General features: G+C 35.4%; 1 protein-coding gene across 2 annotated transcripts in view; it reads left to right on the top strand.

Moving 5' to 3' along the window:
* Positions 1–15,879, top strand: part of LOC129575563 (probable cyclin-dependent serine/threonine-protein kinase DDB_G0292550) — a 115,908-nt gene that overhangs the window by 73,397 nt on the left and 26,632 nt on the right. Inside the window, exon 1 of one of the 2 annotated variants that reach the window (XM_055459362.1) lies at positions 14,830–15,164. The exons of the other annotated variant lie outside the window; for it this stretch is intronic. The gene's annotated coding sequence lies outside the window, so the exon portion shown is untranslated. Of the gene's footprint in view, positions 1–14,829; positions 15,165–15,879 lie in introns of those variants that run through there. 2 annotated transcript variants of the gene reach the window in all.

Genomic DNA, 15,879 nt, shown 5'->3' with positions numbered 1-15,879 from the left:
AAATGATTAAACAGCATTGAGTCATTATCATTGGCAGTACAGATACTGCATGAAATTAATTAGAAGTTGAAATTCGTAAAATGTCTGTCATAAATCTCTGCTTGGTTTTATTTATAACCTGCGACAAACACGATGAGTCGTTCGTGTTCTAGAGCATTCAATTATCGAATCATAGTGAGAAAAACAGGTTTCAAATCATCGAAAGTCTAATGCTCTATTTTACGTTGTAATAAATTTCATTTGAATATTTGACCAAACTCCACGATCCGGTTTGATGATAATGTGGGAAATGAAATGGAATGCAGTCACTTGTAGCAGAAAGAAAAATCTCCATTTTAATGAAGTGTGAAATGATGAAGTCGACCAAAACCAAAAATGCTAAATACTATAGCTACGGCCAAAATGGTAGCCATCACGTATCTTCAAATCTCTAGATTCAAAATGTAAATCCTTAACGACGAGCAACAGATATCTGTGCAAGTCGCCCTTTAATGTTGCATCCGTTTCAAGCTACCGTGTTTCATCCATGGAAAAACAACATATGCACGTTCCACATTTGGAATTTAACAAGTCAATGCGCTCTCTATACGAAAGCTTTCGGCTGAACGATAATAAATTCTGACACCGGCGAATACATGAACACCGAACATCGAGGCTGAACCGGTACGTAAATGCCAACAGCAATACATAAACTAGTAGCGACATGAGAAGCGTCTCTGACTACAGTGCAAACAATCCCATTGATTTTGTTCAATATTTTGTCACTGCTATACAGTAATCAATTGGAAGAGCCAACTGCGAATAATTGAAAGGCTTCCTGATTAAAACTTGATGGTGTCACAAATGAAATTAAATTGAATGGAATTTCAATCAAGTGTGCATGTTTTCCAATACAAGTATCGACTCGTTATTATTTTGAATATGCCCGATCAATGTTCAAATTCCAATCTATTTAGAGCCTTAATATCATGGTTTTCCCCGATTGCAAAATAGTATTCTATGTATGTATGTATGTGTGTGTGTGTGTGTGTGTGTGTGTGTGTGTGTGTGTGTGTGCTGGGCATAAAGTCGAATATCTTGTTTGAACACCGCCAATGAATTATGCTCCATTTGCCGTTTAGAATGTGCTCTACAGATTGATCCACGCATATCGTATTATCGATTCCAAAATAAATTCCTCAATCCGTTGTATCTGTTTTTGCCGTCTGCAGTTTGCAGTGTGCACCTCTTTCATTAGACTTTAATTAATAGAGGTTTAATTTATATGATCCGGTAAAGACGATCAAACTTTTTTCGGTACGGTCATTTGAAATGGCACCGATTTTCAACTACAACTGGATTTTATTACTCTGTTGAACTAAATATCGTTAAGTTAAATCAAAAGCTTTGGACAAAATGCTTCCCTCGTATTCAGTACGGCGCGGTATGATACCATTCGATTCTATTTTAGTTTATGGAGAAAAGACAAGAGCGTTTCGCACGCAAATTTATTGGAAGTCCTCTGAAAAACAGATAATGGATTGATAGAGTCGTTGATAATGTCAGTAAAGCACTTCATGCGATTTGGTCTACGATATCTCAACTATCGGGGTACACATTTTTCATCATCCATACCAAACAAGTAATACACTAATGCAACATTTATGTCGAAATGGGCTTATCCCTTTTTCAAATAAGGCTATGGTGAAGACACCATAGACATGCCAACACACACAGAGAAACAGAGAGTGGGAGAGAGACTATACGGCTACGATAACGTGTATACATTTTCAAATGCCTACGGGCATGACAAGTAAAAAGTGGATTATGAATGTACCGACTTACTTTCTCACACCGTCACTGATGGAAAATGCCCCCAAACTGTTAATTCATCATATAGAAATTCATGAGCGTCAAACAAAAAACTAAGCTGATGACAGAAAGAAGATGAAAACTTGCAAGCATCGTCGCTGTCACCGTGTCTCTGGCAGCGCGGGCCAAAGTAGCAACAATAACAAAAACAACAACGCCTGCAGATCGACCGGCAACGGAATTCTTAATCGCTATCACATCTGAAGCACAGCGCCCATTCGACACTTATTCAATTTTCGATGATATTGGTTATGTCCTCACTTATTCAAAGACCGTTTCTTTTCCCACAGTCGCCAATTTTGGTAAGGGGAGAGAAAAAAAGAAGAGAAGAAAATCTGAGCGAAAAAAGTGCGGAAAATAAGAGAGTTGAACATCAGTTTTCAATTTACACGAATTTAATCTATCAATAAAGAACGCTATTTATGGCATCTACTGAAAAGAATCCTTCGAAAGTCATTAAAGGATTATTATTGGAAAAACGCTTAATAGGATGGAATATTAAGTGTCAAATTCAATTTCGATCCGGATCTCTTGCGGAAGTGGTTTTTTTTCGCTCTCTTGTCCATCCTTGCCGCCACTTTGATTTTGAATGGCTTCAATTTTCGCAAATCTTTATCGACTTATTTATTTTTAGTGGTATTTAATTTGGCTTTTGACGCTGCAATATATTTGTAGCAACACGAACAAACCACTCGTGATGCGAGAGGCCAATGAATTCGATTTCTTAAGTATGTGCATTCAATTTTTTTCTTTCTATTTGAAAAATGGAAATACATCAGCTCGGCGAACGCTATCGATTTGTGTCGTAAATCTAAAGTCACACTCTAGGATATGCACGATGCAATGCACAATTGCACATGTAATACAACGGCAAAGATTCAAAGCTCCAAAAAGAACCACCAGAATGTATGGGAAAAAAGAAAAGAGGAGCGAAAAGAAATGAAAGAAAAAAGAGAAAGATATGAATAAAAACTACAAGCACTTACGACTTACCATAATTTCTCAACCGCAAACACACGCTCGCTTTAAATCCAGACGATTTGTAGTTGAACATGAATCCGAAGTTACACGTTGGCCATAAATATTTATTTGTTCACAGGCAATGTACGGTGTTTGTACGGTGATAACGTGAATTGTTTGCTATTGGTTTTGTCGCTTCGGCTGTACGCTTTCGCACTTCCCCAGCTATTTCTTTCGCTTTCTCTGTCACTTTGGTGTCGGTGTACGGTTTTGGTTTCGGGTAGATTTTGAATCCAACATAAACATAAGCATCCGAATCAGCAAGCGGTTACAATACAAGATGCAGTCTCCCAAACTCATCGCTACAACAGCATTACAAATTTCCATTTGTAATTCACAACTGCACAAAAAGAATTGTAAATAAATTCATCGAAAGATTTCCACGGTCCCGTTTTGTGTTTTTGTCCCCCTTATCACCGAATGCATTCTTCGGCTCCTTCCATCATACTCTTTATTTGCTCAAGTAAAATGCAACCCGTTATAATATTGAAAGTAGAGAAAAGTGAGAAGAAAAAAAAAACTCAATACAATCACCATTTATGTGGTTTGGACGTGTTCCTTTCTTTTATATACATACATTGATTTCAGCAACCGTGATATACCGATTTTAAATCTTTCTATAAAATTATATGTTTGGAATTTGTAGAGTACATGTCGTCAGCACCACCCTAGATCGAACTACTGGCATTTTAATTTCAAAGTCAAATCATTCCAGATGGCTAAAAATATTTAATTTTTCAAACTTCTTATCCATATGAGTGATGCACCATGATTCTGTGGGTCGAAGTATACAGCCGAATTTTTAATCTTGACATCATACAACTTTCCCACTGGACACTATTCCTTTGATGTTGATGAAATGCACTGAAATTTGGAGAATATATCTCACGATTAGCGGGGATGTATATGCCATACATTCGATTTTAGACAAAAACATTAGATTATAGTTACTTATTCTATTTTGTTGTTTCACAACAAACTATTTTTTGGCGCACTACATGAAATGTATTTCATAAAAATAACTTTGAAATAATATCTTTATTTGCAACAAAGTACAGAGAAAAAAATCGCAGTTATTTCAAAAATGAATTACAAGATCTTTGTTTTATTTCTTTTTTGAAATATACTGCCTTTGGTTAAAATCATACAAATGATATGAGCATAGATCTAAAGTCACTTTAATTCTATTCAAGACCCAGAAAATACTGTACGAAAAAAGCTTGAAAAAAGTTTATTTAAAAAAAAACATTTTATCATAAAAATTTGATTGGCGCTTCGAAATGTTATGCACTTATTTGTCGTTACTGCCACTGTTTTAAATTAAATAAAAAATATGAGAATAAAATTCAAATTCACCATAAGTTGTTTCAGTACTCAAAAAGTAGTAAGAAAAGAAAACCGGTTTAGTAGCTCTACATTTCATGTAGTGCTAAAAAACGGAATTCCATTAAAAATTAGTAATGTGTCGAAAATGGTATTTATTCAAATCCAACCGAATTCCTTGAGCTGGAATATCTTCAAGCGGTTTACGGTGGTCTAAGAGCGCTAATCTTTTCTCTAACTCTTACTTTTAAATCGATATGCACAATTGCAACGCTCCTTCCGTACTATTTACTGAAGAAAACTCTACCATCTTATTTGCGTCATATCGATACATTAAAGGTAAAAATGTGTGCACCGAATCTCATACATCGCATGTGATGGCTGTACCATGTACAGTATACACCCTGTAGAATTAATTTTTATAAGCTTGTCTATTGGATGGAAATTTTCTATTGGAAAATTCGAAATCAGCTTTCTTATGTTGAAGTGAAAGTCTTTTACAATTTTTTTGGTTGAGTTTTTGGTCGAGTTTTTGGTGAGAGTGGCAGAGAACAAAGACAAAGTATGCTTAAGCTGGCGACAGAAAAAAAAACTATTGAAAATAATCCAAGTTTAATGGAATGTGAAGGGGAGAAGAAGCAGCGCCAGCAGCAACAATGCAACCGACGAAGTAGAGTATCGGGAAAAGAAATCGAATGGTACTCATATTGCAGACCCCAAAATGGAAGAGAGAATCACAAAAAAATGTGCTGCCATCATTGAAATCGATATCATAATCGTATTTGATGACACATAATTGGCAATCATTGGTTGTTCTTTGACCAAACTTGATGAGTTTTTCATGCAGAAGCATTGATTATTCTATGAAATTTTGACGAATTAAAAAAAATGTTGTTTGCATCAGACTATGGTGATGTATAGTGAGCAAGCAAATTGTTGGGAAAAGTTCTATTTCGTTTTTCTTTTCTTTCCTTCAAGCGTTTGCTATAGAGTTTCTGTGAACATTTCAATGTGTGACACTTTATTGGTTTCGCCACACCGAAATTTTATGTGGTTAAGAACCAGGTTCAGGACTATTATATGGGTTGGATTATGTTTCATGGCATTTTTGTTACTCTATCGAACTGTGAAGAAGGGTTTGACGAAAAAAAAAAACACATGGACAATATTTGGTATTCCATTTGCTCCCTCCAATTGAACTGTGTTTGGGTTTCCTAAGGACTTTCTTCATGCAACGAAAATCGGTTTTCAAATATGTACTCAACTCTTAGCCATTGTTTGAGCTTGTGATATGTCGGAATGCAATGTAGCAAATATACAAACCGAACTCATACAAATAACCGTATAATGACATTGTCTGGCTCAAGAGTCATTTTGCCTCGACTGTAAGAATGTTGAGATGTTTCGTTCTTCCCTTATTCGCTTTCCATCCTCTCACCTTTGTCTCTCGAGTGCTTGATGATTTGATTGTCGGATTGCATTTACCATTGTCGATTGTGAAACATTGTTGGCGATGTGTTTGAATTTCATTTTGAAAAGAATAATGGAAAATTATTTATATATTGAATTTCAGTGATTTTTTTCTCGTATATGTATGTGTATACTCAAAAAGCTACTTTGAGTTTCAAAGTAAACTCTAATGTTTTCATCATTCATTTGACGCAATCCAAAGTGATTAGTGATTTCATTGTGAAGTTTACCGGAACCGGTGTTGGTTTGTAGACGAAATGTTTGTGAAATTTGGCTTGCATATACATGTATATGTGCACGTATATGTGCCCAGTTTTTGCGAATGCTTTCATGCTGAAACTGGTAGTTATTAAACCGAGCTAATATACGTAGAAGAAAGTCATTTTTTTACAAATTGCTCAGATAATTGATCCAAAGTAATTAGAAAAACAGTGTCCAAACGATACATTGGAGGATAAAATATGATTCGCATAACGTTTAAGTGGTTTCTAACACTTTAATGTGTGATAATATCAAAGGAAACGTGTTTTTATAAGCTCCCCTCATTTAACGCTCTTTCTTCGCAAACTTCAGCAATGAAAAAAAAAAAACAATAACAACAAAAAACCAAATTTGAGGATCGTCCGTTATAGAAATAGCATTGTAAAAACGAATGAATTTAATTAGATACACAATTAATCATAGTTGTATAATTTTGAATGCGAGATAAAATACAAATTACACATTAAAGATTAAACCTTTAACATTTATTATGTGCAAAGATGCGGTCCTTTGTGCGCATCCTTTTTATGGTGATGAAACGAGAAAAAGTAAGGCCGAGATTCACCATAAATCTTGTAGAAAATGAATGCTTTAATCGCTGGCTGAGAAATGACTTCATTCTTGGCAAATCCCGACCATGCTATTGTGAGTTTGGTGTCGATTTGCTTCAAGCCAAGAAGTACAGCCAAATGGAACGGGAGAGAGTGGGAGAGAGGGAGCCGTGAATGTTTTCAATGGCCATTGATTCGAAAACCGCTCAACCCCGACCGCAACATAACTGATACGCGCAAATGCTTACATTGGGTAAGATGTTAAAGATTAAAATAACCGATATAAATTTTATCGGGTCTTTGTTCCTGATTTAAGCGTTTTAATTGCACGTTTGGCGGAGGTTTGAATTATTTGCTGTTGTAATCAACAAACCATTATTTAAGAATGATATTGCTCTTGGTGAATGAATGTTACATCTCCCTCTCATCCATATCATATGCAGCCCACACACATACACACACACACACACCAATCAATTTTGAAACAAGCATTCGAATGGAAGATGCACAGATTGGCAGTGTGAAAACGCATGCTGGATTACGGACACGCCGACCAAACATCCAAATTCATTTGTTCACATATATTGCCCATTTCGCATCACCGACACAACCACTTGCCATTGGTTTTCTTTCGAGCGTCTCGATGGATTTGTTTTATACATATTGCTCGCATAATAGGTCCATCCATACGAGAGCACCATCAAGGCAGCTGCTTCGCTTCGAATGCAATATAATGCAAAAGGCATTTACTTAAGTGTGCGGTTAGAGTACGAATGCGAGCCATCTAAAATCCAACACAGTTTGTCTTGTGATAAATATAAGATACATTTACTTCATGTTTACTTGGCTTGGTGTGGCCTCTATCTGAGTTATTTGCACGTGAAAATAAATCAAAACCATGTTGGGCCAATTTTGGTTAAAACAACTTTTCCACTCATGAACGCAACAGCAACAACAGCAGCATCACCTCCACCACCAACATAACACACACCAAACGCTGTTTTTTTTCATCCACATTCATTTGCGTCTGCCCCAAATGTGTCGGCATTTTGAATGTGAAGTGAGAGAAGTCATTCAAGATTTATGCACAATTATTCATTGTTACGTACGAAATGTTTGGTTTTTAAATCAGAAATATGAGCATGCATCACACAAGATGCGCTTCAGTGCCAACCGATGTGTGGCGATGTCTGTGTGATTTATGGCCGGCAGCTGTAGAATCGTTCAGGTAAAGCGGAAATTATTTATGAATTAATTGCGATTATTGCCAAATGCAAACTTAGAATATGCAAATTTGACGCAAATGAACCTTTTATGCACGAAACTTTTCAAGAAGAACAATTAAAATGGATTTATTGCTCTGAAATCATATACCGTGCTTCGTAAAAATTTGAAAAATTTGATACAGTCTTCGATTGCAGTCCATTCTGTATTTTATGATTCCTGATCCTGTGAAATGGAATGCGATGTTCATCAATCTAATTTTTTTTTGTTTGAATATTGTTCAATTGAATAGTGTGATAATAATTGGTGCATTTCGATTCAGAGGTAGTCATACCTTTTTGACTCTTCAGAGATAAAACACATTCCACAAAAATAGAAAATATGTTCAATTTTAAAAATTCACTATATTCATTTCTCTTGCTGCAAATAGTCTCATCCAAATCATATGACTCTTGAATTTGTAGTTTGAAACAATTGCTGTTGATAATTCAAATCTACGGCAAACGATTCAATAGCTGTCCTATTTGTTGTAATGAATCACATAAATGAAGATCGATTTCATGTATGTGATTGCGATGCATTCCGTTGTTAGTTCGAACATAAATTGAAACACATGGTAGGTTAAAATGAAACCAATGTTACATACAACGAAATGAATTATTTAACCGAAATCGATGTAGTTTCAGTTAAAGTGTTTGAGTTGTCGTAGCAAGAACCAATTTGCAAGTGAATTTTTTTAACAATGAATTGAAACATTCAAGGAGCTTGTGTTGTTATTTGTCGATGAAATTGCAAAATCATTTCAGTCGATTTTCTTTTTCGTTTTCAACACAAAGCTTTCCGAATTGCATTCGAAATGGGCCAAATGACAACATGCAACATGAGTGTCTCAATTTCCCCATATATGTTACACATAATCTCAATGTGAATTCATCAATCCATAATAATAATTTGATATAATTCAAACAGACAATTCAATTTATTGATTATTCGCAACAATCTCTAAAATGTGGCTGCATACGTGTGTATTGTCCATTTGTCCTGTGTTTATGAATTGAATGAATGAATGAAAAAGTCACCCTGGCTAGTTGATTGAACGATTAGTAAAGCCAAACCATCCAACAATGCAACCGCATTAATTGGATTCTCTTAATGGATGCGACAGAAAATAGACGATTTGCCAATTAAATAACAGAATGTCGTCTTAGATTCAAGCATAGTGTAACGTAACGTAGCATATTAAAACAATACGGACGAGACATGACGAGACCAATATTCAGGTAATCACGGCAGATTGCTTGTCATATTGTAAATTATTTAATGCTTCTGCAATGATCGTTTATTGCGTCTTTGTGTTTTTGACTATTTGATGTGCTAGCACTGTACACATGCACACAAACACCGCCCATACAAATGTCTCATCGTCTGACAAGCACATTTTAATAGATTTGATTAAGATTATGCAAGAGCTGTTTGTTTATCATTTCATGCGATCCAAATGAAAATGAAAAAAAAAAAACCAAAATTGCAAATCAAATGCGATTCAACCGGTTCGAATGTAAAAAAAGAAGAAAAACGACTGACTGAAGCAAATTGCGTACAAACGACAAAGATTATAGTGTTTGTGAACAATATAAATTATACGCGTCAAGTCAATGGTGGCGGACGAGCACATGAAACACGGATGGAGTGGGTGACATTCGAGGGTATTGGGCATTGAACATTGAAAACACGACCGAATACTTTTTTAGTGCTGTTCACTTTTCGGTGAATAACATTTTAATTGAATTTTGAAATTTATGTTTTATTTTCCGCTGTTCCTTCAGTGTCCACATTTAACATCGTTGACTGTGCTTTTTCCGCGTTTGCAGTACGCGTTCACTTCATACAATTATAAAAAAGAATGCATTTTACACACAAATCTGTACTCGCTTCTTAGTTTCGTTACCTATTACTTCCATCTCACTAGATCTTCCCGTATAATCAACAAACACACACACACACACACACACTCACACTCCTTCTCTCTCTCTCTCCCCAGTAAATAGCAAATAAAGAGTCTGAAGTGCGGCAAAGTACGACAAGCTTGAGAATTGCTCCGTACTCGCAGCTCTTGTTGGTGATTTATATAAAATCTTTCTTGTTCATTAAATTCGATTGGAATTAATGTGAATGCTGCACATACATACACAAGCCCATACAGCGATCGATTTTATTTGCAGCGCTTTTAATATGGCCGTTTCTCCAGACTCAACCATTGCTCTGCTCTGCTCAATTGTCGATGCCAATGTTGATGTCGACTAATGCTTTAAGCACTTGGAGACAATTCACTATTGGAGAATGTAATGAAAGACTCTGTCTTCACTGTTTCGATCGTTTTTTGGGCTATTGCACATTGTCGACTGTATTTGTGTATTGAACATGCTGTTGCAGAAAATAATTCAAAACATTTGGCTCTCTATAAAAAGCTTAATTTTCTGCTGTCTCCACCGTGCTTCCACTTTTATTTACGAAGGCATCAATTCTGACGCACACCAAATGAAATGATTTTGCACCTTAACGTTGAAATAGAAGAAAAGAGAAGAAGGGGAAGGGAGAACGGAACACATTTCCGCTTGCCATCATCGCCACCAAACGGTGAACGTTCCAACGATATACTTTCAAAATGGAAATGCTGAGTGTAAAAATTTGTGGTCTATTTGAACATTTTTATTTAGCTTTTCTGTTTTATCACTTCCACGGTTGTAATTAATTTCTCAGTTTAGTTCTCTACTTCCAATGCAATGAAATACGAAGTCGGAAGGTCTTTGCCTTCTTTCAACTTTTTGTGTTGAGTTTGTCGAAACCGAACCGAATCCGAAACTTGACGAAACTAAAACACGTACTTTACATCGAAAATAATAAAATGTTGAATTAAAATTAATTAAAAGGGTGCAAAAGAGGAGCGAAACAGTGGAAAATAAGACCGGTAAGGTATTTCGCGCTCGCACGAACCCATAAACCAAAATTAAGTGAAGAATGGAGTTTATTGAAGTACTGAAGTGTGTTGGATGATTCTGGCAGAATGTGGCTGCTTCAACTGCGAGATATATCGACTCAGTTTTAATTTCACTCACTTACCGGTAAACCACAATTTGTGGTGCTGCTATAAGTAATTGATTTAAAACGCTCAACGGGGAGTTAATTCTTTTCCTTGTCAGTTTGAAAATCCTTTTTTCGCACCGCATTCGCTTTTAATTGTGAACGACATTTTGTAAATAGACTCCGAGTTAACGTTACTCATAACTCCAAAACGCCGTCATTCATTAGACCAACGAATTTTGGTGAAATAAGTAAGTACACAACAGCGTCTTGCATATTTCATTGTGAGCGGCATTCTTCTATTCACGAGGTCACGAATAAGCGTAAACAAATTGCCATTTAAGCGTATCAGCTGCTAAATAGATGTTAAACATGACGGTCGACGATTTTATACCGAGCAATTAATAAGCAAATAAATAAAATTTCCTTCTGCTTTGCATGCTTAAAGTCATCATCGTTCAATTGCACGTCACACGCAGAAACCAAACGATGAACAGAGAGTAAAAAGAAAGGGAATACTTTCGATAGCTTAAAAATCAACGCATATGCCGACGACAACTGTACGGCCTTACAGTCAATGAGCACATTGACTCACTGATATCGTTTACATCATAATTGGAAAAGCGTAGAACTCTCGCAGCGAAACGCAAAAACCCGACGCCGTGCCTAGTTAATTTGGTTTTTGTGGTATTTTAACTGAAATGATAGCGACATTTTTTTATTACGCGTCCCATTTACTTCGCACAAATGCTCCCTCATTTTCACGAATACATTGTAATTGATGTGATTTGTATAATAAGAGCAATGTTTAAAAGTCAGATGTGGGAAATGCAAGAGCTCAACAACCAAATCAGGATTTTAATGAGTGAGAAACACCTGTGTGCTGCCAAGCCGTTGCGTATGGATTTCCCAGACACATTCTCATTCGATATTGTTTAAAACACTCACACACAGACCCATAAAGAGAGACAGAGAAAAAGAGAGAGCGGCCAAAATGAACGGATATCATTTGTCTTTTCGAGAGTGCGTTTTTATTATTTTCTCGATGGGTGAATGCCAAATTTCAGAAATTACAAGCCTTTCAATATGAATTGAAGTAGATCATAAAAATTATTCAGAAATAACTACAGGGTGAGCCAACAACATCGGACTCATTGATTGTTTTGAAATAAAATGGAAGCAAATAATTTCTTTGATCTTTCCAAAATTTCGACTAGTACACTGTAAGTTTTCGGAGGGGAATGACTAATCTAGATACAGTGCAAAATAGCGGTTTCAACTATTTTTGGATGAATTTACACTAATTTTAGGGAAATATGTGTTATTGCTTATGCGAATGCTCAAGTGGCTACTATTCATATACGTGTCAATACATAGACACGCACTGGTCACCAAGCCTGTGCAGTTGTATGTATTGTAAATTTTGCACACAGCAACTCGTTCAATACATAAAACTGCACAGAATTGGTGACCAGTGCGTGTCTATGTATTGACACGTATATGAATAGTAGCCACTTGAGCATTCGCATAAGCAATAACACATTTTCCCCTAAAATTAGTGTAAATTCATCCAAAAACAGTTGAAACCGCTATTTCGCACTGTTTCTAGATTACTCATTCCCCTCCGAAATTTTGGTGTGTATGGTCTTTGAAAGTGCGGTGCTCTAGAAGGTAATAAAAGATGCCGAAAAGCGGGAGTGTTTTCGGGAAAGCTGGTCTATTTTTAGATTCCCATCTACGAAGACCATTTCAAAGATACAGTGGCGTTAAAAATTCTACGTACGATTTTTTTTAATCAAAACGGAAAATTTAAAAACCGTTCATTCAATGGTCCTTGAAAAGTAAGCATCATTTTAGATATATAAAACAGTGGAATTAGCCAGCACAAAAAAGAAACAATGATTTGTTTTCATTTTATCAAAAAAAGATTGAACACTGTAAAAATTTGCGTCAAATGTAAAAGAAATACCTATGTGTGAAACATTTTAAAAAAATTCTACGCTCATAGAAGGTTATCGATATCTTTTGAAATTTCTAAATTTTAGTATGATTCAAAAAAAAAAAACATTGGTCAATATAAAAATGATGAATTAAGCTAGATAATGTAATAAATTTGCATAGATAGCTTAAAGTATACTGAGATTTACGAATTGATTCCTTAATGCTTTCAATCTGTAAAAAACAGAGTCAAAATTAGGAAGAAATGTTTTCGTTTAAAAAATTTGTAAAATCCTCTAAAAAGAAATGTAAAAATCGTCTAAAAAAATAACTCATTTTGAATCTGAAGAAATTATGATAATCGTCAAAAAAAATACGAAAATCTTCTAAAAGGTGTACATATTTTTTTGGGTGAAAATCGTCTAAAGAATTGATAAAACCATCTAATTTGAATTTCCAATTTTTTTTTTGTAGAATTTGTCACAAGAGTTGAAAAAATCGTCTAAAGAACACATAAAAACGCCTAAAAAATGCCCATATTTTTGTGTGTGTAAAAATCATCTAAGAATTCGTTAGGAAGAATTTGAAAATCGACTGAAGAAATGTAAAAATTTCGTAGAGAAATTGCAAAAATCATCTACATCGTCTACTCTTAGATACCTGTGACATGAAAATCAATGATTCTTGTGTACTGATTCTACATACATACATCTTGCTGCCTTTGCTATATCAAACTGATTCAAGCTTGCTTCTTAGAACAAGAACAAGAAAAAGACAAACAAAATGTATAGAGAACTCGATTGATAATGACAGTATGTAAAGTTCTCAACTAAATGATTTCTTTAGATTCGAAATGAATACGACGTTTTTCAGACGTTTTTTACATTTTTTAGACAATATTCAAGCCAGAAAAAATAAATCGAAGGTTCTGTTCCCACGAACAAAGTAGATGTTTTTGATGGAAGCGAAACGAACGAAAATTAGTGGTGAGCAATACAAACACTTGTTATGCCATACACTCCTGGTGTTCGCCTTTTTCGCATTTTTTTTCCTCTCTGCTGAATGTGTCTTATCAGTTATCAAATAAATTGCGTGTATATAAAACGGAAAACCTACATTTCGCTTTCCTTTGTGTACTGCGTCAGTTTTGTTGGTCGTCTGTTCCATTGTTGCTGTTCCATTCATTTGATTTCGTTCCCATGATTTTTCTTTCGTTGCTGGTGTTCGTTTGGATGTTTTCATTTTTCTTCTTTTTTTTTGCGTTCTGCACGCCGATGACAAATAAGAATCTTGAAGGTGGAGCCAATCTATATAAACAGCTCACGCTTGCTCTCGCCTCAAACGTCTGTATTCCATTGAGCTGTGACGTTATATCAAATTTCTTCTGAAGCTGGTACGTTTTATGTGAAAGCTTCTGTATATTGTATCCATGCTATGTTTATAACAAATGTAAAAGCGCTCTCGCACAGCCACTGGGTGCCCCATTTAAAGGATAGAAGCAGTTTCTTTTTGTTCACATAGGGTGTCATTATCGTGGTATAAAACACCTTTTGACCATTTTATTTCAAATTTTTAAATTTCAGTCTTTCTTTCAGTAAGTTTCATGTGAAAATATCATTCCATATAATTGATTTTCAACTGATTGGTGATTCAATTCTTCTTTCTGATTCTGCAATAACTAGAATTTCTTCAGTGAATCACGTGTTTTCGTATTAATGTGTATGTTTCAATTTTTGAACAAGAAGATCGTTGATGAACATGTGATGTGACAGCATTCACAATTTATCAGAGGAAAAATTTCAGAGCATGCGCTATGCACGGCATTTTTGCACTCGTCTCACATTCCAGACTCCGAAATTGCCAAATACCATAAGCATTTCGTCAACACATCAGTTGCTTATTAGTCTCAGCCATTGCGTTTATATTTTTTTTTCGTCTCAGTTTAGATGAATGTCGTAATAAGACTAGCGCATATACCTTCTCTATTCGGTCGAAATTGTAAACAAATCTTACATTCAATGAATTTTTAAATTAATCTGTCAAACAAGACCGACTTGAAATGCATCATTTCGTTGGCAACTTCATCGCTAGTTTTTTCTCTCTCTCTCTCTCTCTCTTTTTCATTCGTCATTTAAACGATGAAAAACAACTTAATTTCATCTATAGATTTACCCATAAAAAGCCAATGCATAGATCAGGCTCTGTCATCGTCTTACGGTTTGTGCGGCTGTTCAACGACGGTTTCGGTGTCAGCTTCTTCACTCTAATAATAAAGTTTTACACCTATGAAAGTAATTACATTACGCAGTCGTGTGTTAACGTAGCAATTAAGCGCAATATAAATTTTTGATTTGCGTTTTTGTCCTGCTGCTGCTCCCGCTGTTTGACGCATTCATTTCGGATTGTGAATAAATGTGGATGCGATGTCAAATTTGCGAGTTGTTCGTGAGTGATTAATTTGATAGAAGCTGGTTCAAATTTACCAACGTTGGCATAGATACGGCGGTGTGCACGATACACGCGTCCTTAACCACCGAAAAAAGTCCTTAATTTATTCGAAATTAGGCGCATTTGTTTTACGTAATTATAAATTGTGGTTATTCGTCATAACATAAATTTTCGCTAAGTGCACAACGGAAACAGACAGACACACGCTTTGATTTCATGATACGATTTTCAAGCACGACTAGTTTGATTTAGGCTATTTAATAGAAACAACGCACCGTGCCCGTTTAACGAGCAGAAAAAGATTTTGTTTTTTTTTCTTGTAGCGGAAAATATACGGGATCATTATGTGCATGTTAGGTAAACTAGCGGGTGATAATAAGGTGTGGCATTATATGAATAGAATATATTTAGACAACATGAATAGTTGGCAAATAGTAGGAGAAACACTCCTATTTATTAAAAAAAAAAACTAGCCAAAGCATTTTCATTATAGTGATTTCATTGGACCCTAGTTTGTGTTTTATTTTAATCCCGATTTGAGTCAGAAGTTCTGAATTTCAGAACTAATGAAGGGAAACATTAACTTTACATTAATTTTTTTTTTTCAAATTTCTGCGGTATTTGCTAATGCTCTCTGTTAACTGAACGTCTTTATTGTCCATGTGGATTGACGTATTTTTAGCTGTGCTGCCTCACAGAGAGCTCTCACCAT

This window comes from Sitodiplosis mosellana, unplaced genomic scaffold, assembly GCF_009176505.1.
Source record: "Sitodiplosis mosellana isolate CC-2019 unplaced genomic scaffold, AAFC_SMos_1.0 Smas_scaffold_6167, whole genome shotgun sequence".
Classification (NCBI taxonomy): Eukaryota; Metazoa; Arthropoda; class Insecta; order Diptera; family Cecidomyiidae; genus Sitodiplosis; species Sitodiplosis mosellana.
Note: the sequence above shows the minus strand (reverse complement) of the source record. Positions and strands in the feature narration are given on the sequence as shown.